The sequence below is a fragment of the Oncorhynchus keta genome, chromosome 7 (assembly GCF_023373465.1).
Source record: "Oncorhynchus keta strain PuntledgeMale-10-30-2019 chromosome 7, Oket_V2, whole genome shotgun sequence".
In the NCBI taxonomy this organism is placed as follows: domain Eukaryota; kingdom Metazoa; phylum Chordata; class Actinopteri; order Salmoniformes; family Salmonidae; genus Oncorhynchus; species Oncorhynchus keta.
Genome location: NC_068427.1, coordinates 27,137,268 through 27,155,160, shown reverse-complemented (window position 1 = coordinate 27,155,160; position 17,893 = coordinate 27,137,268). Strand labels below are relative to the sequence as shown.

The window sequence follows — 17,893 nt, the reverse complement described above, 5'->3', positions numbered from 1 at the left end:
AGCCTCTTAAAGAAGAAGTTACAGGTCTGTGAGAGCCAGAAATCTTGCTTGTTTGTAGGTGACCAAATACTTATTTTCCACCATAATTTGCAAATAAATTCATTAAAAATCCTACAATGTGATTTTCTAGATTTCCTTTTTCATTTTGTCTGTCATAGTTGAAGTGTGCCTATGATGAAAATTACAGGCCTCTCTCATCTTTTTAAGTGGGAGAACTTGCACTATTGGTTGCTGACTAAATACTTTTTTGCCCCACTGTATAACATGTGTGTATATACAGTGCCTTGCGAATGTCGTATAAATGTCGTTGCACTTCATGATTGTGTCCCACTTGTTGTTGATTATTCACCAAAAAATACAGTTTTATATCTTTATGTTTGAAGCCTGAAATGTGGCAAAAGGTTGCAAAGTTCAAGGGGGCCGAATACTTTCGCAAGGCACTGTATATGAACACACATTCCCGGAAAGTGTCTGCAAGTGTGAAAACATGTCCTGAAAGTGTACGTAACCCTTCTAGCTGTTGCCGTTAATGTCCCACTCGCACACAGTGTGTAATGTATTCACCATATGCTAGATGTGGATGAAGAAACCTTTCGTCACCTAGGCTACACTGTGGTAGGACCGCGACGCACCTGTCAGAGTAAAATATGAGGAGAGAACACCCAAAGTTACCGCTGCTGCTACGTGTCATCAACAGGCCCACATTTGGTGGGAGAGATGGAGTAAGGGAAAATGGAGAGACACAAATGAGTAAGGAGAGAGTGCAGGAAGAGCGAGTGGGGGAGTGAGAAACAGTTGGACAGGTTGAGGGGGTTTGGTCATGAATGGAAGAGTTTCTGCATCGTCTTTATCTTTTCTTTTCAGTTAATGGCAACGGCGAACCCTCAAATAACGCCGCATTCACATTCTATGTTTGCCTTAAAATTACACCAATACTGTCGTGCTGCCAACATTTATCAGATTTTCCAAATGCTCTGTCTCTATCCTCATAACTGTAGTGGCACAAGTTAAAAATACGTTTATTTTCTCTGACCAAATGCAACACAGAGCAGATGTGTCAGGCAGGCGCTGTGACGTGTGATAGCCTGATTACCCAGTGGCTAGTTAAGAGTTAGCACTGACTCAGTTTGTCTGTTATTGTCTCAAATGACACCATTACCATGTCTGCATGGCTAAAAGCCTCCCCCGGGGCAAGGGGGGAACATGCTTTTGGCGTGTCAACACGAGGTGAGAACACACATGAGCCAGATTCAGGCCGTCCGCACCCAAATCACTCCTGACACCTCTTAAGGGGCCCTCAGCATCAATGGCTCTCTGCTACAATTACCCCCTCAGTAATAATGACATAAGCACCCAGTTCCTTCCTGCCATCACCTTTTACTGACCTGAAATCTGATACCAGAGGGTAGTTATCTGATCCTTTAAGCCCCAAAAAAACGAGACAACCACTGTTCTGAGAACAGTCCTGTCTATATGATCCCAGAGGCCATAGAAGGCTGTTGGTTCCTCAGATAAACTGATTGTGATTCAGAGTACTATTGCTGTTTGTCAAATTTACAAGAGCGAGAGTATCCTCTGAGTGTTTTCTAATTAGTTATGATAACCTAAAAAATAAAATACTGGTCCTTCTGTAGCACAGTTGGTAGAGCATGGCGCTTGTAACGCCAGGGTAGTGGGTTTGATTCCCGGGACCACCCATACGTAGAATGTATGCACACATGACTGTAAGTTGCTTTGGATAAAAGCGTCTGCTAAATGGAATATATTATATATTATTATTATATATGATTATATTATTATATTATTATTATATATTATTACAATTTCCTGCACAAACTTTGAGATTAAGTTTCTAAAGATTTGTAAAGATAAAGAATTTCAAAGATGGCAGCCCAAGTTACACAGCAGGGATTTCAACATGATTTTCTTGGTTGCAAGCAGGGCTCTAAATGAACACTTTTCATTGGTAGCACTGCTGCTCCCAACTTAAAAGTTACAAACACAACCTAAAATGTAGGAGCACCCGAAAATATGTTTTTTGAATTGATTGAGATATAGCCTATATTGGGCCTAGCCTATATGAATTATAGCTATTTTTGAAGCACATGTTGTGCACTAGAAACCTAAACCCAAATATTTAATAGTGTAAAGACATTTGTTTATTATAAAAAGCTAAAATATTGATACAAAAACCTGTATTACAAAGTCATTTGTCGAAATATTAAGTTTCTACATTGTGTAAAAGCAGTATCTACTGAGATGCATTACATTGGAAATTGTACACGGTTTCTTTAAGAGCATCAGATTTGTGAGTGAAGACATGCAAGAGATCGTCCCGCCTTCAAGACAACTCGGAAACTTGCATATGTCCGACTTGGAAACTTGTAGAAGGGGTAAGAGTTTCCCACTTGGAAAGTATCCAAATCAACCAATAGAAAGCTCTATGCAAAAAAAAGTATGTACATGTTACCTCTGAGTTTCTGAGTTGCCTTGTGGCGTAGCACACACTCCTACAACCCCTTCAAGGTGGGGGCCCCACGAGTTTTGGGAGCCCCGAACCCATGAAAAAAATATAATAATCACAATTGGTATTATTTTTTTTAAATTGGGGTTGGGCCCCCCAGATAGCATATGAACACGTCAAAAGCCATGAAAATATATTTTGAATAACAGGGAATTAGCTTTAAAACATTTTCTCTCAGCCTCATGGCAAAATGTGCAGAATAGCAGGAAATTAGCTCAGAGATTCATGAGTCTGGACAATCCTTGTCCGGCAAGGAAACTTCTATTTTGTTGCATTATTTGAGTTTACAAGTTATGCTTTTGGTCATTTAAAGGAAAATATTAGGAGACAATTGGGTATTTTGGGAATTGTCTAAATGTTTTAAATACGATTCATTTAATAGGCTCTTATGCCTGGACATGCCCTTGTCCGGAGCAAAGGATCTACATTTCAAACTCTCCAAAAAATGACAATAATGGATATTATATGAAAAATTATATTATGTAGTTTCTTGCAATAGGCCTCTGTGACATTAAATAATATTTATCTCAAAACGGTGATTCCTAAAATATGTCAGATTTTTATAAAATCCTAAATTAATCAGGAATGAGCAGGGTCAGCTATACCTTAAGGATCCCTTATTCATGTCCTCATTACATGTAGTGCAACAAGACCACTAATGGTCTGTAAAGTTCTCTACTTTTTATCAAACAATATTGGAATCACCTTGGTCACAACCATATGTATAACCCCATCTGCCTGATAGAATTTGAATTTTGGTTCCAATATGTTAGGCCTACATTTCTTAGGTTTTAGTCAAATCGGCCAACAGCTCTCCCCCCTCCCCGCAGCTACTCGCCCACGCCACTCCAGGTTCTCCATTACCCTAATCCAGATAGCAGATGTTCTGAAAGAGCTGCAAAACCTGGACCCGTACAAATCAGCTGGTCTTGACAATCTGGACCCTCTATTTCTGAAACTATCCGCCGTCATTGTCGCAACCCCTATTACCAGCCTGTTCAACCACTCTTTCATATCGTCTGAGATCCCCTCTTCAAAGGGGGAGACACCCTGGACCCAAACTGTTACAGACCTATATCCATCCTGCCCTGCCTATCTAAGGTCGTCGAAAGCCAAGTCAACAAACGGGTCACTGACCATCTCGAATCCCACCATACCTTCTCCGCTGTGTAATCTGGTTTCCGAGCCGGTCACGGGTGCACCTCAGCCACGCTCAAGGTACTAAAGGATATCATAACCGCCATCGATAAAAGACAGTACTGTGCAGCCGTCTTCATCGACCTTGCCAAGGCTTTCGACTCTGTCAATCACCATATTCTTATCGGCAGACTCAGTAGCCTCGGTTTTTCTGATGACTGTCTTGCCTGGTTCACCAACTACTTTGCAGACAGAGTTCAGTGTGTCAAATCGGAGGGCATGCTGTCCGGTCCTCTGGCAGTCTCTATGGGGGTGCCACGGGGTTCAATTCTCGGGCCGATTTCAAGTTTTCATAACAATTTTACACATTTATTTAATCTTTATTTAACTAGGCAAGTCAGTTAAGAACACATGCTTATTTTCAATGACGGCCTAGAAACAGTGGGTTAACCTCCTTGTTCAGGGGCAGAATGACAGATTTGCACCTTGTCAGCTCGGGGGATCCAATCTTGCAACCTTACAGTTAACTAGTCCAACGCAATAACGACCTGCCTCTCTCTCGTTGCAGACTGCCTGTTACGCAAATGCAGTAAGCCAAGGTAAGTTGCTAGCTAGCATTAAACTTATCTTATAAAAAAACAATCAATCATAATCACTAGTTAAGCAGACATGGTTGATGATATTACTAAATATTATCTAGCGTGTCTTGCGTTGTATATAATCTGACTACGCATACAAGTATCTGACTGAGCGGTGGTAGGCAGAAGCAGGCGCGTAAACATTCATTCAAACAGCACTCTCATGCGTTTTGCCAGCAGCTCTTTTGTTGTGCATCAAGCTTTTTGACTTCAAGCCTATCAACTCCCGAGATGAGGCTGGTGTAACCAAAGTGAAATGGCTAGCTAGTTAGCGAGCGCTACTCGCTCTGGGCCTTGGGGTGGTTGTTTCCCTTGCTCTGCATGGGTAACGCTGCTTCGATGTGGTGGCTGTTGTCGTTGTGTTGCTGGTTCGAGCCCAGGGAGGAGCGAGGAGAGGGACGGAAGCTATACCGTTACACTGGCAATACTAAAGTGACTATAAGAACATCCAATAGTCAACGGTTAATTAAATACAAATGGTATAGAGGGAAATAGTCCTATAATAACTGCAACCTAAAACTCCTTACCTGGGAATATTGAAGACTCATGTTAAAAGGAACCACCAGCTTTCATATGTTCTCATGTTCTGAGCAAGGAACTGAAACGTTAGCTTTCTTACATGGCACATATTTTACATGGAACATATTGCACTTTTACTTTCTTCTCCAACACTTTGTTTTTGCATTATTTAAACCAAATTGAACATGTTTCATTATTTACTTGAGGCTAAATTGATTTTATTGATGTATTATATTAAGTTAAAATAAGTGTGCATTCAGTATTGTTGTAATTGTCATTATTACAAATACATAAAAAAAATGTTTTTTTAAATATATATATATATATATATATATATATATTTTTTTTTTAAATCGGCCGATTAAATCGGTACCGGCTCTTTTGGGCCTCCAATAATCGGTATTGGTATCGGCGTTGAAAAATCATAATCGGTCTACCTCTAGTTTGGACCATGATAGTACTTTGATGATGTGGACACCAAGGAACTTGAAACTCTCGACCCGCTCCACTACAGCCCCGTTGATGTTAATGGGGGCCTGTTCGGCCTGCCTTTTCCTGTGGTCCACGATCAGCTCCTTTTGTCTTGCTCACATTGAGGGAATGGTTGTTGTCCTGGTACCACTCTGCCAGTTCTCTGACCTCCTCCCTATAGGCAGTCTCATCGTTGTTGGTGATCAGGCCTACCACTGCTGTGTCGTCAGCAAACTTAATGATGGTGTTGGAGTCGTGCTTGGCCACGCAGTCGTGGGTGAACAGGGAGTACAGGAGGGGACTAAGTACACACCCCTGAGGGGCCCCGGTGTTGAGGATCAGCGTGGCAGACGTGTTGTTGCCTACCCTTACCACCTGTGGGCGGCCCATCAGGAAGTTTCTTCTCCCTCTCAAGTTCCATCTCTTTTCAAACCCTTCTCTCTCCACCGCTTCTTAACAGGAGCCTCTAGGAGGTATGTGTTCTCTGGGATCTAGCCCACGTCTGTGCCCCACCTAGGGAATTACCTTGGCGCTCTGGAGAGCTGGGTGACCCTGCAGAGCCAGTACCCCTTAGTGCTCTACAGCATAGTGGACCTGCACTCCATCACCCAGTCCCAGGACCCTGCCCTTCTGCGGGTCAACATACTGGTCATGGTTGCCAGCCTGCTGGCCTGTGGCATTGACCCAGAGACATCTATCCTCTTCCAGCAGTCACAGGTTAGTCAGACACACATGCAGGCAGGTACACACTCATGCATACACACACACACACAATCACTGCTCTATTAAAAGAGTTTGAGCCTATTTTCTAATGTGGTGTTGCAAACAGTTGGAAAAGCTGAGAGTGTGTTTGTTACTTGGTGGTCTGAGCAGGCTGCTTTGGATCTGTTTCCCAGCATGTCATCAAGAAAGTCAGCTGAAGTGGTGGCCATATTGGAATGTTTATTTTATCATGGCAAGCTCTGAATGGTTACCTAATGCAGGCAATTTAAAACGCTTATTTTATCACTCCAATCCTTATCTTCACTGTGTGCTCTGCAAATTCACAGGGATTATGAAAACACATACCACCATTTACTTCAGAGGAAGCCACATGAAGGGATGAAGGGGATAATACTTTTTGGGGGTAAACTCCTGAGTTAGGAAAGGAAGTGTAATCCGAATAGACATTTTCTTCTCACTGGACAATTCAAATGTGTGTTTGTATGTGTGTGTCAGACTATCTCAGCAAGTGACGTATTTGTTTTGTTAGTGTGGTCCATCTGTGATATTTCTCTCACACACGCACCAAGGCCTATTTTTATTCCCATTTAGCTTCATGCCACATATCTTGGCAGCGAAGGGGATCTCCTATTGAACAAACAAACCAGAGTCTGTTCCACATGTACAAATACCATTACCGCCCAAAGAAAACAATTGACTTCATTGAAAAAAATGGTGACCAGTTGAAATCAAGTGTCTTAAGTGAAGGGCCTTCAGCTTGAAAAGATTGCGCGAGTGTGTGTGCGTGGGCATATGTGTGTCCGAGAGAAAGACCATAGTAAAGTTACACCAATGGAAGCTCCTCAGAGGAGGAAGGGGAAAACCATCCTACTCAGTGAACTTCATAAAATATTTTAAAAACAGTGAAACGTCTGTTATCCTTTTTAGATAAAACTCTACTAAATATATTCACGTCACCAAATAATGAATTAAAACACAATGTTTTGCAATGAAGGTCTACAGTAGCCTCAACAGCACCCTGTAGGGTAGCACAGAGTGCTACCCTACAGGACAGCTATTTTCCATCCTCTGGGTGCATTGACTTCAATGCAAAACCTAGGAGGCTCATGGTTCTCACCCACTTCCATAGACTTACACAGTAATTATGACGACTTCCAGAGGACACCCTCCGACCCATCAGATCTCTTGCAGCATGAACTGACATGTTGTTCATCCAATCAAAGGATCAGAGCATGAATATAGTACTGAACACATGAGCTGCACTGCATAACATTTGGTGAGTAGTTGACTCAGAGAGAGAAAGACAATAGTTGAAGAGTTTTGAAAAAAATAATTTCTTAATAAATGACTCACTAGTGACTTTAAACAATGCCACCTTTAATGCCACTTTAAGAATGTTACATATCTTACATTAATTATATCACATGTATATACTGTATTGAGACCCAATCACTGGACACTTTAATAAATGGATCACTAGCCACTTTAAACAATGCCACTTTAATCATGTTTGCATATCTTACATTACTCATATCACAGGTATATACTGTATTTTATACCATCTACTGCACCTTGCCTATGCCGCTCTGCCATCGCTCATCCATATACTTATATGTACATATTCTCATTCACCCCTTTAAATTTGTGTGTATTAGGTAGTTGTTGGGGAATTGTTAGATTACTTGTTATATATTACTGCACTTTTGGAACTAGAAGCACAAGCATTTCGCTACACTCGCATAAACATCTGCTAACCAGGTGTATGTGACCAAAATGTTTTTATTTAATTTGATTTGGTAAGCTGCCTAAATGACTACCGCCCCATAGCACTCACATCGGTAGCCATGAAGTGCTTTGAAAGACTGGTGACGGCTCACAACACCATCATCCCGGAAACCCTAGACCAACTCCAATCCACATACCGCCCTAACAGATTCACAGATAACGCAATCTCAATCGCACTCCACACTGTCCTTTCCCACCTGGACAAAAGGAACACCTATGTGAGAATGCTGTTCATTGACTACTGCTCAGCGTTCAACACCATAGCGCCCACAAAGCTCATCACTAAGCTAAGGACCCTGGGACTAAACACCTCCCTCTGCAACTGGATCCTGGACTTCCTGACGGGCCGCCCCCAGGTGGTAAGGGTAGGCAACACAACTGCCATGCTGATCCTCAACACAGTGGCCCCTCAGGTGTGTGTGCTTAGTCCCCTCCTGTACTACCTGTTCACCCACGACTGCGTGACCATCATTAAGTTTGACGACACAACGGTGGTAGACCTGATCACTGACAACGATGAGAAAGCCTATAGGGATGAAGTCAGAGACCTGGCAGTGTAGTGCCAGGACAACAACCTTCTTCCTCAAAGTGAGCAAGACAAACGAACACACCCCCATTCACGTGACAGGTGAAGGGGGTAAAGAGTTCCTTGGTGTCCACATCACCAAACTATCATGGTCCAAACACACCGATAAAGTCGTGAAGAGGGCACAACCACGCCTTTTCCCCTAAAGAGACTGAAAAGACTTGGCATGGGTCCCCAGATCCTCAAAATATTATACAGCTGCACCATCGAGAGCATCCTGACCAGTTGCATCACCGTCTGGTATGGCAACTGCTCGGCATCCGACAATAAGGCGCTACAGAGTAGTGGGTACAGCCCAGTACAACACTGGGTGAAGATTCCTGCCATCCAGGACCTATATACAAGGAGGTGTCAGAGGAAGGCCTAAAAAAATTGTCAGAGACTCCAGTTACCCAGGTCATAGACTGTTCTCTCAGCTACCACACGGCAAGTGGTACCGGAGCGCCAAGTTTAGGTCCAAAAGGCTCCTTAAAACTTCTTAAAGTATAGGGGGCAGCATTTTCACTTTTGGATAAATAGCGTGCCCAATTTCAACTTCCTGCTACTCATGCCAAGAATATAAGATATGCATATTATTAGTAGATTTGGATAGAAAACACTGAAGTTTCTAAAACTGTTTGAATCATGTCTGTGAGTATAACAGAACTTAGCAAGCAAAACCCAGAGGACTAACCGTTGAGAATCTTTTTTTTAAGGTCTCTGTCTGTTCAGTGAGTTCTCATTGGGAAACGATATTTCTTCGGCACTTGTTTTCAGTTCCTACCGCTTCCACTGGATGTCACCAGTCTTTGGAATTTGGTTGAGGTTATTCCTTTGTGCAATGAACAAGTACGGCCATCTTGGAAAGGGGTAACGCTGTTGAGAGTGCGCAAGACTTGAAAAGTAGTGTTAGTTTCCTCTCGTCCTCTATTGAAAACAGATAGACCCGTCTTCAATTTGATCGATTATTAACGTTTAAAAATACCTAAAGTTGTATTACAAAAGTAGTTTGAAATGTTTTGGCAAAGTTTACAGGCAACTTTTGAGATATTTTGTAGTGACGTTGAACAATTAAACAAACGTTGTTTTTTCTGGATCAAACACGCCAAATAAATGGACATTTTGGATATATACGGACGGAATTAATCGAACAAAAGGACCAATTGTGATGTTTATGGGACATATTGGAGTGCCAACAAAAGAAGCTCGTCAAAGGTAAGGCATGTTTTATATTTTATTTCTGCGTTCTGTGTAGCGCCTGCAGGGTTGAAATATGCTACTCTCTTTGTTTACTGTTGTGCTATCATCAGATAATAGCTTATGCTTTTGCTGTAAAGCCTTTTTAAAATCTGACATGTTGGCTGGATTCACAATGAGTGTAGCTTTAATTTAGTATCTTACATGTGTGATTTAATGAAAGTTTGATTTTTATATAATTTTATTTGAATTTGCAGCGCTGCATTTTCCCTGGCTTTTTGCCAAGTGGGATGCAAGCGTCCCCTATACCATACGGAGTTAATTAACAGCTTCTACCCCAAAGCCATAAGACTGCTGAACAATTAAGCAAAAGGCCAGCCAGAAGATTTCCCCCCACCCCCCGTTTTTACACTACTGCTACTCGCTGTTTATTATCTATGCATAGTCACTTTACCCCTACCTACATGTACAAATGACCTTGTTTAACCTGTACCCCCACACATTGGCTCAGTACCGGTACCCCCTCTACATAGCCTTAATATTGTAACTTTGTTATTTTTGTAAATATTGTCTTAACTCTATTTCTTGAACTGCATTGTTGGTTAAGGACTTGTTAGTAAGCATTTCACAGTGAGTTCTACACCTGTTGTATTTGGCGCATGTGACAATTACAATTTGATTTGATTGAGTATAAATATATGTGAGTGAGCAAATGATGGAGTGAGTGTTTGTATGTGTGTTGGAGTGACAGTGTGTGTGAGTGTGTAAGACCATCTGAGTGTGCATAACAACAGTGCAAAGATTGAAATAAAAGGTCAATAAAGGTGCAAGGTTAACACAGATAGTCTGTGTAGCTGTTTTGGTAATTATTTAAGTCATATTGCTTGGGGATAGAAGCTGTTTAAGAGCCTGTTGGTGTCAAGACTTGATGACCGGTACATCTTGCCTTGCGGCACCGGTACCTCTTGCCTGCATCTAGCTGATCTGGGGAGTAATCATTAGTCTAAAATGTGTTTATTTTGGACAAATTCAGGTAGGTCCATCCAGAACCGGTAGAATGAATACACTCCTGATCACCAGTCACACACAGTTCACTTTCATAGCAGCCACGTACAGCATAATTTTTTATCGCATCTGCGCGCTCTCCTCCTCTCTCTTTCCCTTAGCTGTTGTGTTGTGCAGTGAAGTCCACAAACAATCTGTGACAAGGCACAAAAACCCCTCCAAGCCAAACATTCAAACCATAAATGCTAACCTCTACAGAGTCTCCATCGTTGTAACCATATTAGATAATGTTATGCTCAACAAACTCAAAATCAAATGAAATTGTATTTGTCACATGCGCCGAATACAACAGGTGTAGACTTACAAGCCCTTAACCAACAATGCAGTTTTAAGAAAAAGAAGAAATAAGATATTTATAGAAATATTTACTAAAATAAACTGAAGTAAAACTAATGCGTTAGTAAACCCACGTGCACAATCAGGCATAACAGTGTACAGTAAGCAGTTTGCAATTACACCGGTGGCAATACATTTATAAAACCAAAAGCTTACCTTGACTTGGAAGAGATGCAGTGTTGGATGGCCTTAGCCAGCTAGCTAACAGCAATAGCATTCCTCTCTGTTTGAGTCAGGTTGTTGAGTAGGCTAAATTAGCTGCATTAGCTAAGTAAGTGAAAGGTTAAAATATATATATATATATATATATATATATATATATAGCTCTCCCCCTCTGCTGCTTCTCCATATAATTAATATTACACATTGCGCATAAGCTGTTATTGACAAATGGACACACACCCCAACCCTCGTCTTACCAGACGTAGAAGTACTGTCCTGCCGATGCACCGAAAACCCAGCCAACTGTATATTATCTGTTTCGTCATTCAGCCACGACTCTGTGAAACATAAGATATTACAGTTTTTAATGTCCAGTTAGTAGTATAGTCTGGAATAGAGCTCCTCCAGTTTTATTCTCCAGTGATTGCACGTTACCTAATAGAACGTATGGTAGAGGCAGGTTAACCACTCGCAGACTTATTCTCACAAGACACCCTGATCTACACCCCCTGTATTTCCTCATTTTCTTCATGTGAATTACAGGGATTTGGGCCTTGCCTGGGAGCAATATCATATCCTTTGCGTCAGATTCATTATATCATTTTGTTTTGGCCAGTTCGAGGTGAGTAATCGCTGTTCTGATATCCAGAACATATTTTAGGTCAATAGAGATGGTAGCACCAATGTTATGCACAAAATAAGTGCGAAAAAAAACACACAAAATGGCACAACTGGTTGGAAGCCCGTAAAACAGCAGCCATCCCCTCCGGCGCCATTCTTCCATCTGACTCTACACTCTATACACATGCACACCCATTCACATACAAGCTGCTACTACAACGTTTATCTTATATCCTGTTGCCTAGTCCCCTTACCCCGATCAATATATACCTCCAACACTCCAGTATCCCTGCACATGTAAATATGGTAGATAAATATTTTCTGAAATCAGTATGCTACTTACTTTGTGTGCAAGGCCCTATTGAATGTGTCACTGGCCGTGTCTGAAATCTGTTTTGCCTACTACTTACTTAAACTGCATACTGTCTACTAATTGTACTACATACTATTTAGCACGTACTGTTTAGAAAAAGAATGCAGTATGCCACGCCCGAAACGTCTTACTTTTGGTGCATTCAAGACAACTAGGAATTCGTCAACAAAATTAGCCCAGACTGTGTAAAATCAGGATGTCTGTGATCTTCAGGTCAAAGAAGTGCCTGAGTTTCTGACTATTGGGATGACCGTTCAAAACTAATTTTCCCAGTCGGAGCAGGTTTTTTTTCCAAGGTCCATCAGTGTCGGCTTCACATATGAACCGGAAAGGATGGTCTGTAGCCCAACCCAGTGACCTTTCATGTTATTGTTGTGGGCTAAGTAGCTAGCATTTGGAATGACGTATTTGGAGTGAACTTGAGAGTACCCTAGGCCTACACATGTATCAATGGCAGTCACCTGGAGCTTGAGAGGAGTGGGAAAAGCAGTAGAGGAATGCAGTGGTGAGGCAAAGGGCTCGTACTGAGGACAACTGGCTACTACTCTGAACTGTGTGCTGAGGTTTCTGGTGCCCAGAGCTGGGTAGGTGACATACATCGTGAAGGATGCTAGTGGCTACATGACTCAAGCTGGTTCCCAGAGTAGCTATTCCTATACAAGATCGTCACCCATCTCCCTGACCACCTTCCTCTGATCAAGTCATGAGCTGTCCCTCTCCATCTTTGGAGGATGTATGCACTCAAAGACTTGGCCTCTATTGGTTGACCTAACTATAGCTAGGCTACTCATGATATTGCTTGTTTGTTTTTTGCTTTTGATGCGCTTTGAGATTGTTATGAAAAGCATTATAGAAATTCAATTTATTATTATACCAAAGCAACAGCAGTGTGCAGGGTTTCTTTTCACTTTGAACTTATCTAATTGTTACCATGTACCTGCAACAAGATAGCTCAGATGTGCGAGTGGATTTTTTTTATGTTGAAAGTAAAACACACGAACAGTAAATGTACCGGTATCAAATAAATAAAAAACATTACAAACAAGAAACACTTTCAATGAGAACAGAAATCCACTTTGGGTTTAAAAAAAACTAACTTCACCAAAAACAGTAAAAAATGAATACATTAACAGCTATAAATAAAATGTATACAAAATACATAAAACTACTTCTTAGTCATGGCCTCTAAAATGGCCATACGGAGTGCCTCACGGGTGGTCACCTCCTTCTCCCACCTCCCCATCTGGACCCTTTGGGGATAAAGAGGAGCCCACATTTATTTTTGCTTAAGCCTAAGGTTCTCCCACTTATTTTTCTCCCATGCAGGTGACAGCTTCCCCTCCAGCTCACCCTCCTTTATCTAGATCCTGAAAAGACATGAGATTAAGTACATTATGAGATTAACCAAAACACAAGTAAAGTTGTTTGAACTTTATGTAGCTAGATGGCCACATACTTTATAAAATTGGAGTGCCAAGGTGAAACAGTAATGAGTGCAGCTTACCATTACTTTTACCTTAACAAGGGTGTATACTCCAAAGATTTGCAACAAAAACTAGCGTTTCTATTGGAAAGGTTCAGCAAACGAAAGAGGAAACCTGCCTGAATCTGTCCAATAGAAACACTAGTTTTCGTTGCAAAACAGAAGATTTTGCAACAGTTTGGGGTAATGATTCCACCCATATGTGCAATGAAACTAACCAGCTAGCTAACTAGGCTAAAGTTAAATATGAAGTTGGCGGTGAACAGCAAGTAACCATGTAACTAGCAAACGTTACTGATCGAACAGTTATAACTTCTAGTCCTAGCTAACTACTAAAACACATAGCTAGTTAAAGGCACAGCAGGCAGCTACAAATCAGCTACAAAGCCAAAATGAGAATAACATCCTGGCATTTACAGCATATTCTATTTTTAAAAAGTTCAAAAGTTACATACTATAAAACATTATATTTTTGTACACTGAGAATGTGTCATGTGTGATTGTGTTGTTTCCCGCTTTTGGATCATTTCGGTAGTGCATCTCCATATCTAATTGACAGCTTATTATCAGCTCTTGTCAAAGGAGAAATGATTATGACATCTGGGCATCAAAAATATACTCGATTTTCGAAATGTCACATACTATAAAACATTTTTTTTTTTTTTTTTTTTTTTTTTTTGCATATGCCAACGGCCTACTATTTAGGACGCAAGTATGGGTATTCAGACACAACCACTGTCTGTCACCTTGATTACTCCAATTTGTCTCTCGATCTGTGCATCTACGTTATAAACTTTCATTAATAGGCTAGGTTGTAGCATGATGGGTATAGGTCAAATTGGAGTATCATGTAGTAGCCTAAACCGCATCGATGTTACATTGAGCTTGGTGAATGGAATATGAATGACAGTCCTGCCAATATGCTGTAATAGAAATAAGGCCATGCACATAACAACTAGTCTTCCCTAGTATTAAAACGCTACCGACCGCCACTGAGTTGCTCCATTTCTTACTGGAATAACAGCAGCAGATCCACAAAGCTCTGAGGTTTATAGGAATATTTTGGCTTTCTCCTAAATAAATAAAAAATGAGTCCTATAATCACATAATCCATAACATTACTAGTAGTGTGTTTGTTTCAGATGCTACGAAGAAAGATCACATTCAATATGAATGGAGTTGATGTTCATTCTAAAATGTATTTTATTTCACCTAGATCTATATCAGTGTCTCCTTCCTCACTCTGCTGACATCAACATCTGTCCTATTTCACGTTCATAGTCTGTCTGTAACAAATCCCCCCCTCTCTAGCTACAAGTATTCAGTGTAAAATGTTTGTTTATGTCCGTGCTGTCTTGAGTTTACGTCACACTCTTTAGAATCCGTTTTAAGTGGAGCGGGATGGCAGTCACTTCGCCAGCACCCATAAACTCTAAGTCTCTGAAGCAGAAAGATTTTGCGCCTTTTTTTTCATGTTGGCAAGGCCCAAAGGTTTTAGAGAGACCCATGATGAGAGAGAGAAAGAAGTATGGGATGGCTGTAGTGTGATGCAGAGAGGGAGTCGTTAAATCCAGCCCTGCTAATGTCCAGGAGATTGGAGTTATTTAATGGCTCTAATGCCTTGTCACTGATGTAGTATAATGGAGTATGGCTATTGGCTATGCATCTGGGCAACATAGCACCTGGTTGTTAGGAACTATACTGGATCTTCCCTGTGCCCTATCTCTGCCACATGGTGGGGCTGAAGAGTCCCACCATGTGAGGATCTGGAAGGTTTTTACTTATGTTCATTTGAGGTGGTGGAGAAGATACTTGATGTTTAATTTTACACGTGGGCTTAGTTTAAAACCAATAATAATATTTAGGCTTGGACCATGTTGAGTGACTGGTTGTGGTGTCTTCCTCCCTTCCACAGGTCTCTGAACACTGAACTGTCCTGGATCCTGGGCTGCCTCGCCAGTATTCCCCCGACTCAGACACCTGCCTCAGTGAAAGGTACATAACAGCTTGGGAATACTGTAGGATTTGAAATGCAGTGATACAACCACTGAATGAGTTTACATGGGGACTAATCCTGACTTTTTGTGGAAATTATGCATTAATATCAATGGCTGCACAATTGAGTTGATGAACAGTTAAATTGTTAGTCAAGTTACAAATGGTTGAAAGTTCAATGGTATCCTTCCATTTTCCTCTTTCCTTTCTCATGTTCAGCATCCTGACTATTGTTAGTCCTGTTTGTTTCTCATAGCAGCACCTCACCTGCCAGATCTGTTTAAATGTTCTCATAATGACAGTGATTTCCTTGGCCACATGCAGTTTTACTAGGAGGCCAGAGGGAAGGAAAGGACAGCCAGCAGTGTTCTGGTTCTACACTGAAAACACCTTTTGTTTACTCAACAGCTGACTTCACGTCAAACGTGGTGGAAAATGTCCTGTGATTCAGCCATGTTGAGTTTGTATGAGCGAGTGCTCTTCACTCGTAAAGAGAACAGGCCGCCTTAAGGAGAAGCTAACCTGTTTTCTTTTTCTTCTTTTTGTCTTTCATTTTCTACTTTTCTCTCCTTGCAATGTTTCTTTTTCTTTCTTCTTGCTATACCCCTCTCCCCTATTTCTCTTGCTCTCTCTCCAGATGAAAAGTAAACAGGAGAATGAGGGGAGTGTGGGGCTGTAGTCTGTCCCCGTCCTGCAAGCTGCTGATATTCTCCTTTACAAGTGAGCTCAGTCTCAATTAAGTGTGGGTGTGCAGCAGCAAATAAATTAAATGAATATTTTAAAAAATAAATTCTATGTTGTATGTTGTTACGGGTCCACTCACATCCCAGTAGGATAAGATCAGGTCCAACATCTGGACTTGGCTCAGGACCTAGCCCGCATCTTCAAGAACACATATGGAGACTTATTCCCTGAGCTACGTGTTCTGCTCAGTAAGTTACTGTGTACCACACAGGGGTTACATCTATGGATGCAGGCAGTGTAGTACATTTTCTCTTACTCACACTCACTCATACGTAAACATACTCAAAATCCAACTCTTTCTAATTTTCTCTCTCTCATACACTACACATAGATCCCGTATGGATACATACATCCAGATGCACATGCACAAAGACACATGGCCAGCATGTCCTACTGATGGATACTTAACCCCACTCTGGTACACTCCGTTTTATGCTCCTTCATTATCGCCATCATGAAAGCACAAGATGTAACCAGCCATGCGTGCAATGGAGCTTTGATTAAAGGACCGTTCCCTTCCTCATATATCTGAGAAATAAAGTGATAATAGATTTGGGGAGGCGGGAGCGGGTATGTCCTCAAGACGACTTCAGAGATGTGTGTGTGCGCCCGCGTGTTAAGATGGATAGATAAGTGTGTGTGTATTACAGGGGCGGGTTAGGGACAGTGGTTGGCTCAGGCTGATTGATGCTGTCTTTTTGTGCCGTCTTTGGCTGTTTACCGATGGACGTTTTGTGGGAAAGAGACCAGAGCAACAGCTTCTGGCAGAACTGCCAGTCATCCCCCACCACTTTGAATCCCAATCAAAGATGTCCTCTTAAATCACCCTGAAACAAAGAGCTCATCAGGAAAGAGACCTTCCCCCATTCATCCTCCAGTGCCACCCCCCATGCACCCCTGACTTCTCTGCTGACAGCATACTGCCAGGACCTGGTTCTTCTTATCGGGATATGATTAACTGATGTAATGATATCCCATGCATACATTCACCTTAATAACAATAATAGCCATATCGCTGCCAAACACAACCCAGCCTTAACAAGGCCTATTCTCTTTTCATCCCAATCAAGCTCCACACGGAAGGTCAAATCCCTCCGCGACCCCACCAAGATGTCCAAGTCAGACCCCCAGAAGATGACCACCATCAACCTCCTTGACTCGCCCGACGACATCGTCCTCAAAATCCGCTGTACCGTCAGACTTCACCTTCCTGGTGACCTTTGACCCTGCGGCACACCTGGGTGTGTCCAACCTGGTGCTGATGCACGCAGCAGGTTGCACGGTGGAGGAGGTGGTGGGGCTAGACACGGGGAAGTACAAACAGGGCCAGGGAACTGGCTGCACCCATCCTCAAGGAGGTCAGCCACAGAGTAGACTTTTACTGAAGGAGGGGGGGACTTGTTAAACTGTTTAAAGAAGTAGAGACTTGCACTCTGTGTATGGGGAATGGAAGATTCTACTGGTGCTTGACTACGTTTGCTTGAGTTACATATATTGTCGCCATTTATTCATCTCTATGCCTTGCTTCAAATTAATGTCAATATATTTTTTACTT

At 41.7% G+C, this 17,893-nt stretch overlaps 1 pseudogene; it reads left to right on the top strand.

Moving 5' to 3' along the window:
• The first annotated feature begins 1,160 nt into the window (after positions 1 to 1,160).
• Positions 1,161 to 17,743, top strand: LOC118385834 (tryptophan--tRNA ligase, mitochondrial-like; annotated as a pseudogene).
• The last annotated feature ends 150 nt before the right edge of the window (positions 17,744 to 17,893 follow it).